Here is a 22,738-nt window from a genome sequence, read left to right on the forward strand (position 1 = left end):
ATTTAATTTACTGAGCATTCTTTCTGTGGCAGTCCCAGGTAACTGCCATTCAGCTCTTTCTTCCTGCATTCCAGAACATGAGGGAAGCAAATATATTTGCCTGTTTATGGGGCTGTTTGATAGGCCTGAGGGAGGATGCTGTAAGCAAGCAGACATGGGATCTGTCTGAAATATAATACAGATGTGTCCTCTTGCAGATCACGCAACAAATGTGCGCACGCATCGCGCCATGTAATTAGCCATGGCCGCGTGTGCTATGCTACACCATGCTGTATGCTGTGTTCGCACCATGCAATCCTATGGAGTCGCAGGTGAGAACGCAGTGCGCTTACCCGCTCATGGGTACGCATCTCGCGCCATGTGTGACGCGATTACCCGCAAAATCGGCAAACATGCAAGAGGACACATCTGTATCAACAAGATAAGGGCCTGATTTAGAGATTTACGCGATGCCGATATTTATGCAGATTGAGCGATTGTTAGCCATTCCGCATGCGTGACAGTCGCACTGCACACACACGCAGCGATTGCTGCGATTGATTGGCTGGTAGTCAGTGTTTGTGGAAGGTACTGGGGGGGTGGTTATAAAAATCCAGGCGCATCTGACCATTTACACGCCATTTCATGAGCGTGCACAAATCAGCCATTGCGATCTTCTTTGGATCATCTGCATGTCAGGAGACAGGGGCGGATTGGCCGTTGACTTCATCGGGAAGATTCCCGGTGGGCCGACACACGTGGGGCCGCCTGCCGACCAGCTGACTTTCTTTTTATTTAAACATGTTGAGGCCGTTGCCCTGTCCCGGCGGAACTACTGGAGACAAATTGCGGCCGAAATGCTGTTGCCCCACCCCCAGTAGTGTCGTACTCATGACAAGCAGCCCTCCGATGCCTGTCATAACTTAGAACAAAGCTGACCGCAGAGACTGTCTTAAGGCTTGTACCGCCGGAGCCACCACCCTTGCTGAAGTTGGGGGTGTGGCTCACTCAGCGCGATCCTTCTCAGCCATTACCTAAATAAAGTTTATAGGTAGTAGCCATGCAGGCATTAGCTACAGAGCACAGCATGGCCCCCAGCTCCTCTCTTCAGGCCCCTTACATGGCGTGGTGAGATCTTCTCCCACTGCCTGTGTGGTGTGTGCTGCAGTGGGGCTCCGAACTGACTGTCCCGCTGCTGAGCTTTATCATGCAGGTAGCAGAGAAAGGGAAGGCCTGAGCTGGGACTCGGAGGCACATAGCCATGTGACAATACCAGCTCATGTGCCAGGGAACAGACACTTCTCCAGTCAGCAGCAGCAGCACAGCAGCCTGTGTAATACCAAGAGAAGCAGGAGATCACAGCCCTGGGTAAGGCACTTTGCAGAAAACTATGGACTGAATAGGGTTATTGTGCTGGTAGTGGTACTAATGCTGGCACTGGGGCTGGGTGCTAGGGGCTTCAGGTTCTACCCATCTGCTTGTGACTGGACAGTGAGGTATGGAGAGGGTGAACTGCTGGGGACCATAGAGATGAAGCTGCAGGGACTACATGGTTCAGAGGAGCACTGGACTATAGGCAATTGGCTATCACTTCGTGCCCCCAAGTTCAGCCCAGTAATTGCAATATTATATTATAGGGCAGCCAAACCAACAATCATGAAGCGCAGCTTCTGCGGTACATCTTATCAGGCAGCAGTGAGAATGGTTGTAGAACCTGGAACCATGTCCTAGAAAGATGTTCTGCAGCAGCTTGTCCAGCCCCCAGCTGGGAATTACTAAATATGCCAGGATGCAAGTGTTACATTGCTGATGGTGTTATATGAATGTTAACATAGCATATAAGTGTTATTTGATGAGAACTATAAGCCCTATTGCAGTGATTTTCAACCTTTTCAACTCGAGGCACACTACACCAGATTTTAAAATTGCCAAGGCACACCATCCGGCAATACGGCGTGTGTGACCAATAAAAAAAACATAAATATTGACTCCCACATAAAAATATAAACACATATTGGCCTCCACAGGAATAAAACACACTACATTGGCCTCCTCAAGAATAAAACACACTACATTGGCCTCCACAAGAATAAAACACACTACATTGGCCTCCACAAGAATAAAACACACTACATTGGCCTCCTCAGGAATAAAACACATTACAGTAGTAGTGCGGTGAGCTGTCCGCCGCGGCACACTTGACTACTGCTCGCGGCACACTAGTGTGCCACGGCACAGTGGTTGAAAAACACTGCCCTATTGCATGCTACATGGATTTAGTTTTCTAATACAAATCACCAGGGTATATGTCACTTATGAATGGTTATACTGTATGTACTCCATTACAACACTTGTATATGATTTTGATTTAGGCTAAAATTAAATGTACATGTAATATTGTAGGGTGTATATCCCAAACTACTGACAGTAAATCTATAGATTTATGCTCCGCATACTGTACATTATACAATTATCTGGCTGACCCGCCAATTATTGGCTTTCCGGACAGATAACCGTATAGTGTATGCACGCGACTGACCTCAAAATATCAACCAGCATGTCTGTCAGATGCAATATATTTAGTTGCAAGCTGGCCGCATCTGGCAGTGTATGCGCTGCTGCGGCTGAATGACCAACATTTCCCATATTACTACACAGGGGAGGAACCCAGATATTGTGTGGCCATACTCTGATATATCTCACAGTCAGTGTATGTCCATGATATCTGCTGTGTCTCAGGCTGCCTGATGAAGAGCCAAATTTACTAAGTGGCGTGTTCTAAACCCCGGGGGTTTGGTGGCGGTTTCTATTCTGTTCTAAACCCCGGGGGTTTGACGGCGGGTTCTATTCTGTTCTAAACCCCGGGGGTTTGACGGCGGGTTCTATTCTGTTCTAAACCCCGGGGGTTTGGTGGCGGTTTTGCAGCGGTTTCTAAATGACATCCCTGTTCTCTTCTATTCTAAAATGTGTTTTGACGGCGGTGTTGCAGCGGATTTGGCCTTAGTAAATCTCCACAATACCGCTGCAAAACTGCCATCAAAACACATTTTAGAATAGAATAGAACAGGGCTGTCATTTAGAAACAGCTGCAAAACCGTCACCAAGCCCCCGGGGTTTAGAACAGAATAGAACCCTCCGTCTAAACCGCCACCAAACCGCCAGGGTTTAAAACCCGCAGCTTAGTAAATTTTGCTGGTTATGTCTGTCTGTCTGACATTTTATCTGATAGTGTAGGCCCAGCATTAGAATGCATCATTAAGACCATGGGTGACTTTGGACAATTGTATTTTTTATTTTTACTTGTGTCAGACATGACATTATAGTGTAAGCACACTGGTCTTACACAGAAAGACAGACAGAATTGCACATGAGCAGTATGGAAAATAAATATTGTATTAGATCATGTGCATCCATGTCATGCCTGTCATGTGTAGTACTACAGGTATGTGTCAGTATTTTCCTGCCTACGTTGTTTAGTTGTCATTTTCTATCACATTTGTAGCAGGATCTTCTACATTTGTACATTATGTTGTAATCGTTGCTGGGCTTATGTTTGTGATGTTCCCTTTTAGGACACTTTTGGATTATATATGATATGGGTAATCCACTACATGTTTGTGATTTCAGTGTGGCTCCTTTCCCTTGTGCATGTGAATATTTTCTCTGTTCAGTGCTGTGCATATAAATAATAATATGGCAGAGTAGTGATAATGTTGTCTTTGGTGGTGCCCCAAACTAGTGCATATCAGTGGGGTAATGCATAATTAGGTAGGTGTATGGGCTGCACTTGCCACAGGAAAAGGAGAACAGAATAGGGTTCATGTGAGTCTCATATATAATTGGGCAAAAGGCAGAGGAAACTCTGAGACCTGGGATTTGTTTGTGAGGGGCCACGGAGCGTAAACAGACAAGATTGGTACCCATAGGTCAGAAGATGCGTAATTCTTAGGGGCCTATTCATCACTAAAATAACGTTTTTAAGGACATTTTCCTTAAATAACGTTATTTTGGTATTCATGAACAGACTTACACAGGAGATATCACTGATATCTCCTTGCTAAGTTCCCCTGCGTTAATTTCCACACTCCCCATACATTAGTACATTAGAATGGGGATGTGGAAATTGTGGTATTCATCAAATTCCGAAAATTATGAATTTTCGGACTTTGATGCAGTTACTATTCGCCACTGTGAGGTGGCGAATAGCAGAATCGACTTACCTGTATCCGCGTGTGCAGGTCCCCCGATGAGTCCCTCTGGCGCTCTGCTCCGTCCTCAGGCTCCGGAGGCTGGTCTGTCATGTGTGCTCCCCAGCAGAGCACAAGAAAGTTTAGAAAAAACAAAAAAAAATTTTTTTTTTTCTAATCTGTCATGTGGTCTGCAGGGAAACCACATGACAGACCAGCAGGACGGAGCCGGAGGCTGCTGCGCGGACAGGTAAGTCGGGGGAGGGGGAGGTGAACGGAGGGGGTCGGGGGGTGTACACAAACTTAACGCATCTGTAGGCAGTGCTGCGCATGCGCTGGTTTTACAGATGTAACAGCGCATGCGCAGCACTGTTTCCAGATGCGATAAGGTAGTGTAGGCAGGGAAAAGTATCTATTTCCCGAAAAGCTGTCATCGCAAAAATGACAGCTTTTCGGAATAGATACTTATGGAGAGGTGGAATGATTAATTCCACCTATAATTAGGTAGAACTCCATGCGAGTTCTAAACCTAATTATCTCTAGAGAATTTTTAGGTTTAATGAATAGGCCCCAAAATGAGATACATAAGCAGCCTCTTTGTTCTTTCACTGCACTGAATTGTTTAATTACAATGGGGCTGACACAGAGTGCAACGTAAGTTGGAAGTAATAGCTCTATCATTGCGTGTTTGGAACGAAATACAGATATTCACCCACATGCTGATGTACTGTAAGCATCATTGCCACCAGACTGCCACAGTCCAAACGCTTGGCTTCCTAGCCGTCATTATTTTCGGTGCACAATTGCACCAGCGTATTTACAGATGTATTTACACTTAGGAACCACTATGCATAGCCCGTAATTCCATGGACATGCTCCTAATAAACTATATCTACTATATCTACTTGTGACTCATAGAGGAAACAATTCCCCTGTAAAATGTACTGTCCTAGGTCCAGGGAGTATTTTAAATGCCTGGAGCCACAACAAAATGGGGCACAGCATAAAATTTGACCTTTACATTAATTAAATATGTGGGGTATAGCACAATACTTTATAGCTTTGATTTGTGTGTTAGTTCTGCCTACTTTTTATATGTTCCCCCAAATACCATTTTACATGTTGCTTTAGTCTTGACTAATCGTGTGCTAATCCCGCCTACTTTTATGTTAGCCACACCCATTGTTTTTGTTCCCGCACACATGGGGCCACTTTTAAAATAATTTCCAGGGCCATTTTAAATTCCCAATCCGCCCCTGGTCAGGAGACAGGTCAGTCTTAACTTAGAGGCTGTGTGGCTGCCCGATGTACGTCCATGTTTACGCTGTTGTACATCATCAGAATATGAGAGGGCAGTAGTGGGCGTCCCTATACTCCAGTAAGCTTTGTAGACAGTAGCATATTTTAGCAATTGCGATCCGTGAGACATCTCAGTTGCAATTGCATTACCGTAAATCTGGGAATAAGGCCATAAGGGACAGATTCAGAGGTGAACGCTATGATGATTTTCACGCAGTTGAGCGATTATTGTTGGTCTGTGCAGGTATCAGTCGCATTGCGCATGGGTAGTGAATGATTTGCGAGCAAGCTCGCAGTGAGGATTCACTCGCAATTGATTGACAGGAAGTTTATGGGTGTTTACAGGGGTTTCGGCCAAAACGCAGGCGTGTCGGGGCTCTTTCCTGGGTGTGTACTAGCCAGCGTCTGCGATCGCGCACGCAGAGAACAAAGTTCCAGTGTCTTAATTACGGCGGCCAGTCTGAGTGACCATAGACTCAATGTTTTGAGGGTCTGCGTCCAATGCTGCGTTTGTGAACGCAGGTGCGGGCAACTGCAAGGGCTCCGGTAGGTGTCTCAATACAAATTCCGCCGGCTGATGCATTAGCATACTTTAGCAATTGCTAAGCGGCAAATGTATAAGCCTCTGACGCCCTCTTGTGGTATTAGGAGGAAACAATTCAAGTAGAAATTAGTTCCAAAGTAAGTTGAGTTTGTGAAATGCTGTTAATCATAGAAGGAACTAAAGGTGCCCATCCACTTGTAGATGCGGGGACGACGACACGATTAGGACATCGTAATCATGCCATCGTCTCACACGGGGTGAAGTGCATACATTTAACGTTCAGACGTTCAGTGTATGCACATCAATCATCCCCGAACATACCTGACGACGGTCGTCAGGTTGACCGTCATGGTCAGGCGTTGATAGGTGTCAGAAACGACCAGCGGGCGTGCGCCTCGCTGGTCGTTTTAGACATTTACATGCCCGATTTGCAGCTGATAACTGAGTGATTGCACGATTACGATGTCGTAATCGTGCAATCGCTCAGTATTATCGGCAAGTTGATGGGCACAGGGCCATCTCTTCCATTGGGCTTGTTGGGCAGTTGTCCAAGGGCCTGAAGCTTGTAGGGGCCCGCCAACCCGCCCCCCTGCAGCCGGGCCAGTTGGTAAATTTGATATTTTTATACGCCGGCCGCCGGTGCACTGTATTCTGATCTAACCCCTCCCACCTCCACCCCCGGTGATGAGTAGGGCCCACACTGCTGTTAAGACAACCCTGGATGGGCACCATAAGGGCCTGATTCAAAGATAGCCGCTAAGATAGATTTTTATGCAGATTGAGCGATTGTTTTCTCATTGCGCATGCGTATAAGCCCCACTGCACACGCGCTGCTATTGTCTTGCAATTCCACACGCACAGATGGGTAAATTTACTAAGATGGGAAATCTATTAAGAAGTGAAGTTGCCCATAGCAACCAATCAAATTCTACTTCTCATTTATCTAGCACCTTCTAGAGATAATACCTGGAATCTGATTGGTTGCTATGGGCAACATCACTTCTTAATAGAACTCCCATCTTTGTAAATTTACCCCCGAGAGTCCATTTGCAAAGTGAGTGACAGGTAGTCAGCATTTGGGGAAGTTAACAGTCATGTGTGTCTGACCATTTAAATGTCATTACATAGGTATGCATACATTAGCCCTTGCAATCTCCTACGCAGCTTGAGAGCCCTCTGCGTGTCAGGAGAGCTTCCGAGCCTGCGGCTGGTCAGACCTGCCGCAAAGGCAAGATGGCCGCTCAATGTGCTTCGATGTTACTAATATTTTATGCAAGTAAGCGACATTGTACACATATGAGAAGGCAGCGGTGGGTGTCTTTATGCTCAGGTAGGGGTTGGAACTATTAACATATTTTCGCAGCTGCGTTCCATGCGAAATTACAGCTGCGATCGAATTAGCTTCCATCTCTGAACCCAGCCCTAAGTAGAATGCAGCGGGCGTGCAAACAAAGGCACCTGCACAATTCCGCTAAAGCAAATCAATAGTGATCCCCAGTCCAGCTGGTGAGTCTCTGTTGATTCTAAAGCATAACTATTGTTGTGTAACTTGACTCTAGTCCTGTTCATTTCTTTCCCATTATACCAAGGGAAGTGTCAGAAATTAAGTAAGCACAGCAGACTTTCCCATATACAGGACAGTGGGAACTGATCAAGGCCTGATTAATGCAGGGATGATGGTGTTCTTAATGCACAGCCAGTGCCCTCATCAGTATCACATGACACATCAGCATCACATGACACATCAGCATCACATGACACAACGCTAATGAGGGGACTCGGGAGCTGCTCTGCGCTGTATGGAGGTGAGTACTCAAGGGTACGGGGAGGCTGGGGCACTGTATAGCATATAGGGCACTGGTGGGCATATAGGGGGTCACCATGTGGCATATAGGGGAGAACATTGGGGGCACCATTTGGCATATAGTGGGCACTGTTGGGGCAAGGTAAGGGGCACAGTGACAGGGTGACAATTTCATTGGAGGGGGCCTCCAAAACTTAGTTGCCCTGTGGCCCACTCAAGCCTTTTTCTGGCCCTGGAACAGACCACCCCATAGAGCACATTGCTTTGGGGAGAATGGACTCTCTCTCCAGATAGTGGAGCCCATGATTAGCTGTGGTGGGTCCTGAAGGTGGGCCCAGTGGTCTTCAGGAACCTCATGGCAAGTTGATAATACACTGGCGGGTATACAGTACAAGCACACTCTCTCCACTCACTGCTATCAGAGGAGACTCTGACTGGCACCGAGACACCTATTGTAACAGATGGCAGTGTTATCCCATGGGAGTTATTCTCCGGCAGTGTTCTTATATAGCTGCAAGGCCAGATGTCACTGGAGGTCATTTGAGCCATTGGATTATTTGTTGAACAAGGCCCAGTGGCACACGCAGGATTTCTAGAGGGGGGATTCCAAATACTTGATTTTTGAGTGAGTGTGGCCAGTCCATGAAGAGGGCATCATTAACACTTATACAGCTTTAATATGTTACATACAAAGTGTATTGTGTTGCATAATTCCACCATATACAGGGCCAGCGATCATAGTAAGCCATTAGATGCGGCAGTAGGCCATCCTGTCTGAGCAGAATGTTTTTCTTCAGATGTGGGCTCCATTCCAGAGCATGGGAGCAAGTCCGGGAGCCTGGAGGAGCAGCAGAAGAACCTAGCACTGCCCTGGACATATACAGTATGTACATATCGGTCTCGACCTTATGTACTGGATAGTGTATTATTATATAGTATTAATAATTAATCCTATTGATGGTCTATAAGCAGTGCACCCCTAACAGTGCATGTTTTCCACATCTCCTAGTTGGTGCACAGGTATATTTATTATCTGTCTGATACATGTTAAAAGCTCCACAGTTGGTGCTAATCATTTCATTTGTGATACTGAGAAGAACATGCAGCACTAGTAACCTTCTATTATATTACTATTTCTATTGTGGTCATGGTGTATGCTGGGGAGGGGGGTTTCCAGGCAGATGGAAACCCCCCCTGCGTTTGCCTATGAGGCCACATGCATAAATTCTAGTTTAAAGGCATTCATGTAGCCAGACTTTTTAAAGCGGCAATCATTTTAAAGGCAAAACCAGCTTGGGTGTGCCCTTAAAATGATTGCCGCTTTAAAAATATGAGAAGACTTACAGGGGTTCTGGGGCTGCTTCCCTCAGGATTGCCGGGTGGACATGCAGTGCTGCAGCTGCTCTTAATTACATCTAAAAAGCTCTAATTTTCAGGCTGCTGTTGATTGGTGGGTCTCTGTTAAAAGCCAGTCCAACTCCTCCCTGCTGGTTATAGTATATACCTCACACGTAAACCCTGGTTTCTGGCCATGATCCTGAAGAACCTCTGCCAAGGGCCATCTCTTCCATTGGGCTTGTTGGGCAGTTGCCCAAGGGCCCGAAGCTTGTAGATGCCCACCAACCCCCCTGCAGACGCGGCCAGATGGTAAATTTCTGATATTTGTATAAGCCGGCCGCCGGTGCACTGTATTCCGATCTAACCTCCCCCACCCCATCCCCCCACCCCGTGACGAGCACTCACCTCAGTCCCAGTTTCACTTCATCCGCTGGCTTCAGACCAGTCAGACAGAGTCTCTCTGCATGTGTGGGAGGTCTGATGGACATGCAGGGGGGTTTAATTTTATTGACCATTTACATTTTTCCCGTGAATGGGTGGGTAGTGCATTGCTTTGCCCAGGGCCCACACTGCTGTTAAGACAACCCTGCCTCTGCCTGGTCAGAATTCTACCAGACCCTGCGGATGTCTTGTGCCTGTGTTAGAAGTTACCTTAGACCACGGCCTTGCTGCACTGCTGTCACCTCGGAGCACTAACTACAAAATGCAATGGCAGCAACAAAATGTTTGCTTGAAAAAAAATTGTAAAAAAGACTTTTATGGAGCTGCCAAACATAAGGCAAATAAACAGCCGATTCCACAGAACTATTGCATCATTATATGTACTTTGGGGAAAGGGAGAGGTCGGTAACTATTACACACATCTGAAAAATAATCCAATATTGACCTAAATGAATAGATAATAGATCATGACGTTCCGAGTGTTACAATGTATTATTAATGTGTACTGTATCAATGACTCAGCAATAAAATGCTATATAAGTGTAGTATCATTGACAGACTGACAGAACAGACGCTTTACATTCATCACATCCTCAGAGAAAAGTCAGGGTAAGTCTCAGCTGTGCTATTACAGCATTATTGTCATTTAAGCAGGGATGCAGCAAAGGTAGAAATGAGGTCAAACCGGCATTTTCGGGGTTTGACCACATTTCTCATATGCCCCGAGCCCCGGAGTGCGTTGAGTAATGGGATGCGGTGGGTAACGCCATCTCCTGAGGGCGTCACCCTTTAGAAGACTATGGGCTCCTATCGGGAGAGTGCTGTGAGAGGGATCCAATCAAATCCCTCCCAGCACCCCCCGCGGCACGTGTGCATATGCAGAAGGATCCCAGAGGGGCTTCTGGGTCATAGACCCAGAAGTCTCTCCATCGCAAAGGGACGCTCTTACCAAGAGAATGGTCCTTCGTGGTGTTCTTCATGCTAACGCTGGCATGTATGCGAAGCGTGGCGGGATGAATCGCATCCCGAATGCCACGCGTCATGCATCCCGCCCAAGGGCTGTTCATTAACCTCAATGGGACTGTTACACGATCAGAAACACTAGTTTCCACATGTTTTAAACAGGCACATTCATCATTCCTGGCTCGATGTGGCTTCTGTATATTCAACAAACTTTGAAAGGTGAAAGTTTTCAAAGTTAGCTTGAGGGAACTGACGCCATCTTCAGAGCTAGGGGCCAATCGATAATGAATATGCCCCTCAATAGCAAATCTTCTCTGGATTATCAATATTGTATTTTATGCCAATGCTCTGTATATAACATAAAGTATAATGAGCAGTATATCATTATATTATCCGTCTTTTAATAATATTGTTGTCAATCATATGTACATTCATTTAGTGATGTCATTTTCTGATAACAATGTTCATGAAGTAACAGTTACAGAGATTCGGAAACATAGGACCTCATTCAGAGCCGGTCGCACAGAGCGTGCGGTCGGTCTGAATGAGGGGAGGACCTCTTGATTTTTCAAGACGTCCTCCTTTGCGGTGGTAAGGCTGTGGGTTAACACCCACAGCCTTACGACCATCTAAGGTGATGGTCGCGATGGTCAAGACCATCGCGGCCATCGGGGCTTACGACGAGACCCTAGGGTAGGGTCTCCCTTGTCGTAAGCCACGGAGAGCTTCTGGCTCTGTCTGAGCCAGAAGCTCTCCACTGACATCACTAGTGATGTCAGTGGGGCCGCCCCCAAACGGTAGGCGTTCCCATGGGAACGCCCCCGTTTGGGCTGCCACCCCCCCGGCCCGCCTTCCAAACGGGGCGAGCTGTCAATCAACATCGACAGCTCGCCCCCTTTGGGTCTCACGCATGCGCACGACGGCACCGGCGCTGTCGTGCGCATGCTCTGTGGGGGGCCATCGACCCGGTCCGAGCGCATCGGCGCTAACGACCGGGTCTGAATGACCCCCATAGTCCTCAAGGCACCCTAACAGTCCAGGTTTTAAGGACATCTATGCTTGACCATGTGACTAAATGAGTACCTAGGTCAATTTGATTTAACCACCTGTCCTTACCACGGATATCCCTAAAACCTGAGCTGTTGGTGTGGCTTGATGACCGCGTTTGGGAACCTCTGAAGTAACACATATTAGACTAGTGAATACAAGTGAATACTTTCTACTTAAGTACAATTTTATTGATTTTTAGGATTCTTAAAAGATTAGGTTAAAGCTTTTCTTCTGCCTTAAATTGCTTACAATTCTCAGCCAAAATATTTTCTCACTTTGTTGTCTAGGGGGGTACACTACATTTTTCATCTGAGGGCTACATAGGGGTAGAAGCATGTTCCACCTGTTTGGGTGTCGGAGGTTCCATGCTCTTAGATTGAACCCCGTTTGGCTGCCTCCACCTCTGTAACAAGTCCCTTTCTCCCCCAAGGTCCCACCTATCACACACCTGGGGGTATATTTGCTGTCAGTTTTGGGTTATCCGGCAGTTTCATAAGCAAACGCAGGGGGGGTTTCCGTCTGCCTGGAAACCCCTGTCCCCAGCCCACACCATGACCACAATAGAGATAGTAATATAATAAATTGTTACTAATGCTGCATGTTCTTCTCAGTATCACAAATTAAATAATTACCACCACCTGTGGATCTCTTAACATGTATTAGCCAGTAATAAATAACCTGTGCACCAACTAGGAGATCTGGAAAACATTCACTGTTAGGGATGTGCTGCTATAGAGCCCAATATGTACATATATGTCCAGGGCAGTGCTAGGTTCTTCTGCTGCTCCCTCAGACTCCCGGACTTGCTCTAATACTCTGGAATGGTGCCCACATCCAAAATAAAACCATTCAGCTCAGGCAGGATGGCCCTACTGCCGCATTTAATGGTTTACTGCGATCGCTGGTCCTGTATATGCTGGAATTATTACACACAATACACTTTGTATGACGCTTATTAAAGCTGGTTAAGTACTAATTCTGCCCTCTTCATTGACTGGCCACACTGGCTCTAAAATTAAGCATTTGGAAACCCCCCTCTGGAAATCCTGTGTTTGCCACTGGGTTTTGTGATGCGCTGATTTACTAAAGCCCAACGGAGAAACCACACTTTATAATAGAGTAGAACTTGGGTTCACCATTGAATTGTGTGGAGTCTCCCCTATCTTTCCCTAGCCAGCATCAGGCTGAACCAGCTATGGGTGGTAACACTACAGCAGGGAGACAAGCACGTGGGGTCCACCACCATAATGTCAACCAGCCCTACACTGTTCAGTCAAGGGCTGGATGCACTAGATAATATTACGGTGCCATAACTGCGCTAATTAAAAAAATTTTGTTTTTGAGAGAAATAAATATCAGTCGGAACTCAAATACAAATGAAAACATATTTAATCACATATCATATTGTGTATAGAAAATGTATAAAAGCTGAATAATATTAATAATAATACAACTTATGCAATCAGATCTAATGTCTCACGTGACTAAAAAAAAGTCCAATATTGACATCAGCAGCAATTATTCCTTTAGTGCTTCATCCGTATTCAATCTGGTTTGGAAGAAAGATTTCTCACCATATGGCCATTATTCTTATGCACCCACAAAGTCCCAAATAGCTTTGGTGTATAGGTTTAGAAAGTATTAGCAGTGTGCACACAGGGCCTGATTCAGAGCCGGACGCTCTGAACGAGCGCCCGCTGTGAATCGGCGTGTTTTTTTTATTTGCAAAGCGGCCTTTTGGACGCTCGCATAGCTGTGGGTTACCACCCATAGCTTATGCGAGCGTCCATGATGATGGTCGCGATGGTCAAGACCATCACGACCATCGGGCTTGCGACGAGACCCTTGTGGTAGGGTCTCGTTTCTGCAAGCCCTGGAGTGCTTTTGGCTCTATCAGAGCCGAGAGCACTCCCACTGACATCACTAGTGATGTCAGTGGGGCCGGACCCAGACGGTAGGCGTTCCCATGGGAACACCTCTGTCTGGGCAGCCACGCCCCCGGCACGCCCACCAAAGCGGGCGTGCTGTCAATCACCATCAACATCACGCCCCCTTTGGTGCGAGACCCATAACGACGGCTACCCCGTCGTTATTCTGGTCTCGCGCATGCGCACGACGGAGGCACCTCCGTCGTGCGCATGCGCATTTGGGCAACGTCGACCCGCTTGCGAGTGCTCAGCGCTCTCGAGCGGGTATGAATGAGACCCACACTGTTCTCATTGTTGAATTAAGTCCGAAATAATAATAATAATAGTAAGTGAGGACCACTCAAAATTGGGTTCACCGTCCCAAAGGACATCCAGCCGCGGGCTGGTTAAAATAAATACAGGATACACAAAACGAATGTTGTAATAATTTATTAAATGAACCCCCTTCGTTCACCAATTTATTACTTACAATTCTTGGAACAGGGTCGTCTTTGGTCCATGTAGCATCCATGAGTCTTGAAAAAACAAAAATAAAGTTGAGACTGCTCCTGGAGCAAATGATAAGTCCTTCAGACACTCTCCATAAGAATGCACAGGGATGCACAGGGATGCACAGGGATGCACAGGGATGCACAGTTGGGTCAGTGCCTGGGAACTGATGCCATTTATCAAAATTGCACCTCAGTACTGACCAGCAAGTTCTTTATAAAGTGTCCATGCTACAGCACATTGCTCTTATACTATAATATTGGATAATAATGGAGCTATATTTATTACTAAACTGCACAAATAATACTTTGTGTCGCATAGGGGCCACTTTATCACATCCTCCACTTTACTATATAATGAGGGTGGGGTGTGACATTATCAACTAAATACGCAACTTGAAAATAAACATGTTCCTGTGAATGTGGTATTCTTCTCTTGTCGGCACCCAGGATCCCTCAAGGTTCTGTTTATTTCAAAGGGGATACAACTTGTAGTACACAATTACATTGAAATGAATGGGCTGTATGAATGAATGAGCCACATAAATGAATGGGAAAAGTACGGCTCAATTGTCATTAAAATGCTTGTGCTGTCTATGTACTGTACACAATGGGGCTTATTCTGAGCGGGGAGCAGATTTTATATCTGCCCCACCTGCCAAGCAACATGGCTTTGCCCAGGTGCCCAGTTACTTTTTATCCTTCTTTGCTCTCAGCCCCAGTCTGTTACATTATGCATGAAGGGCACTAACATGAAGCACGTAGCATCCTCTGTGTGTATATTAATTATATCTTTTTTTATCTTGTTTTACAGTCACACGGTGCCATAGTGCCATATAATACAGGACTTTGATCAGAAGGTAAGATCCTCAAATGACTACACTAAAATCATGTCATTATATAATAATATACTATAATAGTAAATGTAATATATATATCTTCATTTATTCCATAAAGTAATTGAACATTTGAATTCCAGAGACTAGAAAGCATCATTGTGATACTGTGACACCCGTCTTGTTTATGTTGTTGTCTGTAAATTGAGACTGTTACCAAAATGTATCATTTTGTTTTGGGTAGAGATCATGGTAACCTAGACATTGATGGCAGGTGAGAACCACACACAGCCCACAGAGTCTGCTCATTTATATTCCTCGTACCTTCAGACCGAGATGTAGTCTGGAAGCCGACGGTCTAAATGCCGACCGCCGGCTCCCAGACTCTCTAATCCCGACGTGGTACTAAAGACAGGCATCGAAAACTCGACGCCTGTCATTAACCATATGCCGGAAGACCGACGCCCGGCATACCGAACGAAGGTAAGCCGAGTGCCAGGTGCGGAAACCCGGGGAGGGGGAGGGAGGGTTAGGTTTAGGGCTCCCAGGGGGACTTGGGGTTAGGCACCCCCCCAGGAGGGTTAGGTTTAGGCTAGGGGAAGGGGGATTAGGGTTAGGCACCCCCCCGGGGGATTTAGGGTTAGGCAGCAGGGAAGGGGGTTTAGGTTTAGGCACTTAGAGGGGGGATTAGGGTTAGGCACTTGGGGGGAGGTTAGGGTTAGGCACCCCTAAGGGAGGGTTAGGGTTAGGGGGTAGAATTAGGTTAGCGATACTTACCTTAGGGACAATCGGGATCTTCACCCTTGCCGGGCTGCCGCTGTCGGGATTTGAACCATGCGGCCAGCGGTAATACCTACTACACCCCTTCAGACCTACTGATCAGTTATTTACACATTACAGATCTACTTATATACTGTATCTCCTATGCTACAAGCTATACATAATTGTGGCCATTTAGTCCTTTATTGTAAATTGTGTGATATAGACCATGCCCAATTAGTAGCCATGATTTGCACCATCTGTAATAACTTTAGGGGTTTGTGTAGATTTGTCTCACCCATAACCTATATCAGAGGTAGCCAACCCTGGTCCTCGTGAGCTACCAACAGTGCATAATTTCCAGGTCTCCTCACAGAATCACAAGTGAAATAATTAGCTTCACCTGTGGATCTTTTCAAATGTGTTAGTAAGTAATGAATGCACCTGTGCACCAGCTAGGTGATCTGGAAAACGTGAACTGTTGGTAGCTCTCGAGGATCGAGGTTGGCTACCCCTGACCTATATAGTGCATCACCACCTCTTAATTTCCTGAGGGGCACATTTATTAATGATATTTGTGGAATAATAGCCATTTTTGGGGGATACCATTAATTATGAAGCATCCCCCATCTGCTGTGGTCTCTCAGGGTGGGATGTACTAACAGCAATATGCAGTCAAAATTCTGAAACAAATGCCAAATGTTTTCAGAGGTTTGACTGCATTCCCCATGTGTATCAAGCTCCAGAAAGTTTAGTATCTATAGATGGTGTTACCTGTAGAAGTCTATGGACTTCTAACTGCATCATTTCCCAAAAATAGTTCCAATAGGATCCCTCACAGTGTTCCCTGTGGCTTGTACATTCACTTCCGCACTTGTGCACAGATGGTCTACCGGATCATAAACCTGGAAGTCCTCACACAGCAGAGGGTAGGTCTCCTCATAAGAGCTGTCCTTTGCAGTTTTATTCAGCATTGTACATACGTATAATAAATGCTGCTATCCATGACGTAGGTGGCGGGACGTATCACATTCAGAACGTGATGCCTGAAACATTTTGACCACAGCGTTCTATGGGGCCTGATACACTGGAAAACTTACCAAGCTTAGCCCCGCCAGCAGGGGTGTTTCTAGAGAGGAGGGGGCCCGTGTGCAGTCCACTTGGACTCTCCTCAGGATTTGTGATTTCTGACAATGCCAGCAATTTTGTGAGAGCATTACATCTGGGCAAATTCCAACATGTCCCATTTTTCCTCACACAATTAATTTGGCGGTGCAACATTTTTTAAAAAATGACAGAGATGCCCTCGGTGGCCCGAAAAATTTCGGGACATTTTAGACATTCAGCAACTCCTTGTTGAAGACTGCATGACCAGCAGATACTGTTGAATTTGCCCTGCCATCAGCTGAAGCAAGAGATAGTAACTAGGTGGAATTCTACCCTCTATATGCTTCAGCGGATGGAGGAGCAGCAAAAGGCCATCCAGGGCTACACAACGGCCTATGACATTGGCCATAGACATAATTTCCGTGTTGTGCAAGGTTCTAACCCTTTGAACTTGCCACACGTGAAGTTAGTTCAGACTAGTTCAGACACTGCCAGCTTGAGACAGGTCATTCCCCTCATCAGACTTTTGCAGAAATAGCTGGAGAAACTGAAGGAGGAGCTGAAATGGAGCGAGTCCGCTAAGTATGTCGGACTGGTGGATCAAGCCCTTGATTCGCTCCACAAGGATCCAAGGGTTGTCAATCTCTTGAAATCAGATCAATATATTTTTGCGACCATACTTGATCCTAGATTTAAGTCATACCTTGTGTCTTTTTTTCCAATGGACATAAATCTGAAAAGGTGCAAAGAGCTGTTAGCTGAAGCGGAACGTGACACGCCATCATCTCCTCCTTCAGTTTATGCGGCTGCCAGGAAAAAACTAAATTTTCCCTACAGAATCCCTGCTGGTCATGCAGATCAGTCACCAAAAAATGACATCTGGTCGGGCCTGAGAGAACTTCCTACTAATAGTGACATGTCTACCGCGACTATGTCTGATACGGTCACCATTCCCAGAATGGTGGACGACTATTTTGGGGATAACATCCAAATAGGCATGTCAGACAGTCCTTTTCAGTACTGGCAGGAAAAATAGGCAATTTGGAGGCCCATATACAAACTGGCTTTGCATTACTTAAGTTGTCCACCCTCCAGTGTGTACTCTGAAAGAGTTTTCAGTGCAGCTGGCAACCTTGTCAGTGATCGGCATATGAGGTTACTTCCTCAAAATGTGGAAAAGATGATGTTCATTAAAATGAATTACAAATTCCACGAGGAAGACCTCTATCAACAATTGCATAAAAAAATTACAGAGGCGCCTATGGCGGATTCCAGCAGGAGACTTAGCGACCGGGTCTGAAATGCTTCCTATTTTGATAATGACTTCTATCTACAGAAAACTGGTACAGCCATGGGGATGAGGTCTGTGCCATTTTATGCAAATTTATTCCTGAGCCACTGGGAGGACAAACGCTTATGGTCCAGCCTGGAGCTTGGTGCAAACCTCATCACATGGAACAGATAAATAGATGACATCTTCGTTTGGAAGGGCAACCACAACTCACTCGCACAGTTCCATACCTCAACAACAATCAGAACAACCTTTTATTCACCACCAACTACAGCCAGTCTTAAATATGAATATTTTCATAGAGGACAATAAGATACAAACACTTTTCGCAAAACAATTGACGAGAACAGTTTCATATTGGCCTCCAGTGGACACCATCCCAACTGGCTTAACAACATACCAGTGGGGCAGTTCAAGAGGCTAAGATGGAACTGCTCAAAGATCAGTGACTATGATGAACAAAGTAAAACACTACATGGACAATTCAATTATTACCAAGAATTACGAGATCTTATCAGATTTTTGGATACATCCCCACATACCACACATAGACTTGCTAATCTGTTATCCCATTAGGTCAGGGTGCCCTCACTACCTGAAGCACACCCTGCTACACTACCAGCATCCAGTGCACAGGGTACCCCCAATTTCATATACACTATTATAGAAAAATGCATATAACAGCCATTTGACACAATTTAGGAACCCAAAATACTTGTATTAGGGCCACTAATACACTTCTATTTTGTTTTCCTATGTCATTTTGCCTTTTTTTATGGGGTACAGACAGATCTCCCTAATTTCTGCTGTACTTTTCGCAGGTTACACCATGGAGTAGCATCGTGCAAAAAATGAGAGCGTGTATAGGCAAAAGATGCAAAATATTCACCCCAGAAGTGTGCGAAAACTTAACACATATTAAGTATTTGCTTTATTGCAGCTAATAGGATACGCCCCTTAGTCGCTTATTTAAAATTGTAGTTGGTTTACTTTAAAGTCACATTTTAGACTCTTTTTTGCTTTGCTTTAGTCAAGATGTAGTCATCAGACCTCATTTTTATTTTAGTCAACGTTTTAGTCCTAACTTTGCAGTTTAATGATACTGTAATGGATTTTACTGAAGAACTTTTCTCTTAACATTCCCTTGAGAATTTGAAGTCAGCATACCTCTAACTATGTGTTTAGTAATCTAGGCTCAGTAGCTGAGTGAGAACATGGTACATACTGACTTACTGTAGTTCTCCTCCCAAATTAAGGCATTGTTAGAACAAGTGCAATACACAATCATATTTCCTTCACAGGTCATATTTATTTTCTGCAAATATCTAGAACACATGTTCTTTAGAAATGGAAAATACCCTACTTCAAGAATAGAAAGTAGTGAATGTAGTATCAGTGTTAATTTTGACAAGGATTTTAAATTTAGTTTTAGTCTTAGGGCCTGATTAAGACCCGCTCGCGAGCGCATAGCGCTCGCAAGCGGGTCGATGGTGGGGTACTGCGCACGCGCAAGCCCCCGGAGCGAGAGAGAAATTCTCTTGCTCCGGGACTCACTACAAAGGGGTGGCTGTCGATGTTGATCGATAGCTCGCCCCGTTTTGTAGGCGGGGCGGGGGGTGGATACACAAACGGAGGCGTTCCCAAAGGAACGTCTTCCGTTTGTGGGAGGCACCACTGATATCACCAGTGATGTCAGTAGAGAGCTTCCTGCTCTGTTAGAGCAGGAAGCTCTCTGGGGCTTGCGATGGACGAGACCCTACCCCAAGGGTCTCGTCGCAAGCCCCGATGGTCGCGATGTTCGCGACCATCGTTATCGTCACCTGGCCTCCCGCAAAAGCTGTGGGTGGTCACCCACAGCTTAGTGAGAGCGGCCAGGAGGCCGCAGCAAAAAAAAAAAACCGCCCTGATTCAGAGTGAGCGTCCGGCTCTGAATCAGGCCCTTAGCCTCTTATTTGAAACTGAACAGATTTCGTCTTCATTTTTGTTATTAAAACGTTTATATTATCATCATCTTACATTTTAGTCCTCAAAAAAAATTTCGTTGATGAATATTTTTAAAAAATGTTGTTGACAAAATGAACTGATCTGCCTGTCTGACAGAATATATCATTTGTTTCAGCTCTGACCCTACCTCCGCATTTCTCTTCTCAGGAACCAGCAGCAGCAAGTATGTCCGCAGCATCAGCATTGCTCATGGTACTCGGGGTCCTCCTCGCCATGTCCCACCTGTCTATGTGTGTAAATTCACCTTGGGACGATTTCAAGGAAAAGCACATTACTAACAAACCAAAAGGAGGCTTCGACTGTTCCACAGATATGAATTATGCACAGCGGTTTGAAAACGGGAGGCCAAAGTTTACTAATACCGTAATTCATTCTACTACAAGATTAGTCTCAGCTATCTGTAGATCTGTAGATGATAACACAAATAAGTTAAGTACAGCACAATTTGATCTCACCACATGTAGGAAAAAACCTGATGTGCATGAATACACTACACATACTTCTACTGATAGAGTCTGTGTAACCTGCTTCCAGGGAAGACCGGGCCATTTTGTTAAACCTGGACGCTGCTAACAACCACATAGGGGGACATAGACCTTCCATTGTATAACACTAAAGTAGGGATAACTTTATAACACTGTACATAGAGATAATCTCGTCTCTGTGTAACACAATTATACAGAATGATCATTGATTTATTCAGCAGTAAGTTAAGAAATGTTATATGTCTTAGCTTTAATATTGAAGGCATTGCTTGTATAGATTATATCTGACAGCAGCTGCAGCCTCCATGGGTTTCATTGTGGTTTGGCTGTGCTGCTGGATGTACCAAGCTCCAGAATGCAAAGCACAGACCTGTTTGGCCCAAATCGCGTTAGCCTATAGCAGCCAATGGATTACCTTTTGCAGATTCTTTCAGGAGAGGGATCCTAAAGATCCCTTCCCGGTGGCTTGGACTTGCGCAAGCGCTGACAGACTGCAAATGATATTAAATACGCCCCCTGGAATGTCTGGGAGAGTCCTGAATTGTTGGTAATTCACCCGCTGTAGTGGGCGGCCCGGAAGGTTGGATGTTTTGCATTGAATCATGGCATCCTGTCCCATCACGATGGTGCGTTCATGGCACTAGATCCCCTCTTTCCCACCTCCCTCACCAGACAGGGCTGCCTACACATATGAAAAAGGATGTAAATATTTGCAACAGAGTAAGGGACCAAATTGAATGGACGGAAATGCCACTGAACCAATGAGCACACATCTGTAAGAGATAGGCGTACAGGTGGAGTCTCCCATATCCAACATTCCCAAATATGTAATATTCCGAAATATGGAATTTCTTTGAGCGAGACTGAGATAGTGACGGCATTGCTGTCTGATGGGTCAATGTACACAAACTTTGTTTAATGCACAAAATGATTAAAATATTGTATAAAATTATCTTCACTCTGTGTTTATAAGGTGTATAGGAAACAAATTAATTTCGTGTATGTACGCAAACTTTGTTTAATGCACAAAATGATTAAAAATATTGTTTAAAATTACCTTCAGGCTGTGCGTATAAGGTGTATATGAAACATAAATGCATTCTGTGTATGGATTTGGGTCCCGTCCCAAGATATCTCATTATGGTATGCAAATATTCCAAAATGCGGAATATTCCGATATCCAAAATACTTCTGGTCCCAAGCATTTTGGATATGGGATACTCAATGTGTATTTGAAACTTAACGAATATCCGTATTCTTTGTATATGCTGAATTTGTTATATTGAGAAGTAATGTGTCATATATTTTGCATGTTACACCCTTAAGGGGGTTGATTTGTCAATCTGTATAAGGTTTATTGAAGCTGAAAAAATATTAAAGGCCTTGCTAGGTTTAGATAGGAACTAGGGGATCCCGGCAGTAACCACCTTAGTTATGGAGGATAATATGGATATTGGTTACTGAGGATATTATGGAGATAATGAGTTTATAATTTGATTCCGTAATTTGTCATAGAGTCTGCTAAATATGATGGAACAACCACATGGGGCAACAAAATCTTTCCATTGTGACAGCAGAGTGAAAAATGGCCATTAATCTCCTCTACCAAGAAGTGTAGGGCACCACAGTTCACAAATTGCCTATCCATAGGACCCAAAGAGTAGTATTGTGGCAAATACGTCATTTTCATTGCAAGCGGCATATCAGTTGATCTTGTTATTTGTTGTTTAAGATCTATGAACTGTGCGCTTTGGGTGACCTATAAGGATTCCACCATTTTGACGTCCTCAAGGGCCAGTATCTAGGCATGTTTGGTGTAAACAATGCAAGGTGAAGTGAATAATGAAATAACACAGCAGTCTGTGATTGAGGTCCTTGTAAGACGTGCTTATATATATGGCTGCAAATAACTGTCACAGTTTCCAGATCACCCAGCAGGTCATATGTTCCAGGTTACTCAGCAGCTGCACAGGGAGAGTTCACTAACTGACAGTTTCCAGACCACCCACAGGGAGAGTTTACCAAGTGTCACATTTTCCAGAGCACAATGATGGTGATGCATTGTAAATGGTGGGTGGATGTTTTTCCAGCATAACTCAGAAACAAAGCAACCAATTACAATGGTATTTTTCTGCAAATCTACGGACCAATGCCCTCATTCAGACCCGCTCGCAAGCGGGTCGATGGTGAGGGCCTGCGCACGCGCAGCGCATGCAGTGCGCGTGTGCAAGCCCC

General features: G+C 45.1%; 1 long non-coding RNA gene across 1 annotated transcript; it reads left to right on the forward strand.

Moving 5' to 3' along the window:
* Positions 1-10,166: 10,166 nt before the first annotated feature.
* On the forward strand, positions 10,167-21,559 carry LOC148513681 (uncharacterized). The gene is made up of 3 exons (XR_015880150.1): positions 10,167-10,201; positions 14,836-14,881; positions 20,166-21,559. It is a non-coding gene; the product is annotated as an uncharacterized LOC148513681 (long non-coding RNA).
* Positions 21,560-22,738: the final 1,179 nt, after the last annotated feature.

The sequence above is a fragment of the Taudactylus pleione genome, unplaced genomic scaffold (assembly GCF_031769625.1).
Source record: "Taudactylus pleione unplaced genomic scaffold, aTauple2 ptg000274l, whole genome shotgun sequence".
Lineage (NCBI taxonomy): Eukaryota > Metazoa > Chordata > Amphibia > Anura > Myobatrachidae > Taudactylus > Taudactylus pleione.